This window comes from Grammomys surdaster, unplaced genomic scaffold (assembly GCF_004785775.1).
Source record: "Grammomys surdaster isolate TR1022 unplaced genomic scaffold, NIH_TR_1.0 125979, whole genome shotgun sequence".
NCBI classification, from domain to species: domain Eukaryota; kingdom Metazoa; phylum Chordata; class Mammalia; order Rodentia; family Muridae; genus Grammomys; species Grammomys surdaster.
Genome location: NW_021620795.1, coordinates 1,268,103 through 1,268,826, shown reverse-complemented (window position 1 = coordinate 1,268,826; position 724 = coordinate 1,268,103).

Below are 724 nucleotides of genomic sequence, written 5' to 3'. Positions count from 1 at the left end.
AGGTACCCTGGCTTGGTGGCTGGTTGGGGGACAAAGGACTGTCTTGAAACAGCTTCTATTTACTGAACTCAGGCTTCCATTCAACAGATACCCAGCATGCATAGAGTCATTCCCATATTACAGAGAACACAGGCTAGTTGGCAGAGGTGAGGTGGCTCATCAGAAGTCCGTTTACTGGCACTTGAATACCAGGCTAAATGGCTCCAGGGCCAAACAAGGTGGAGGTGACTTGAGTCCCCATAAGGCAGTCAGTTCCTCTGAGTTGGCACCTAGAGGTTGGGCCTGGTTCTTGGGTCCCAGGATATGGGGCAGCACACACCATTCTGGGGTTGTGAGGTGAATGAAGGCCTCGGAATCTGGGAAGCCACTGGCTAGTGCGGGCTCCTCCAGGAAGATGTGGGTTTCGGGGTCTTCTAGGCCAGGGTCCTGGAACCCCTTCAAGAGACTAGGAAGAGCTGACTTTGGAGCCAGGGAGAAGAAGACGGGAGAAAAGCCGAGGCCAGCCTGGAGTAGAAACAGGAGAAGTGCAAGAGATGGGGGGAGGAGAAGGGGAGCCTTTCCTTGGGCAGGAACCCGGGGGCCCCCCTCAGCGCAGGCTGTCCGCAAAGCGCAAAGCGATTCTGCAGATGGAAGGAATTAAGTGGGAGGGGGAGGGTCCTATGGTGATAGCGAGAGGAGTGTGTGTGTGTGTGTGTGTGTGTGTGTGTGTGTGTGTGTGTGTGTG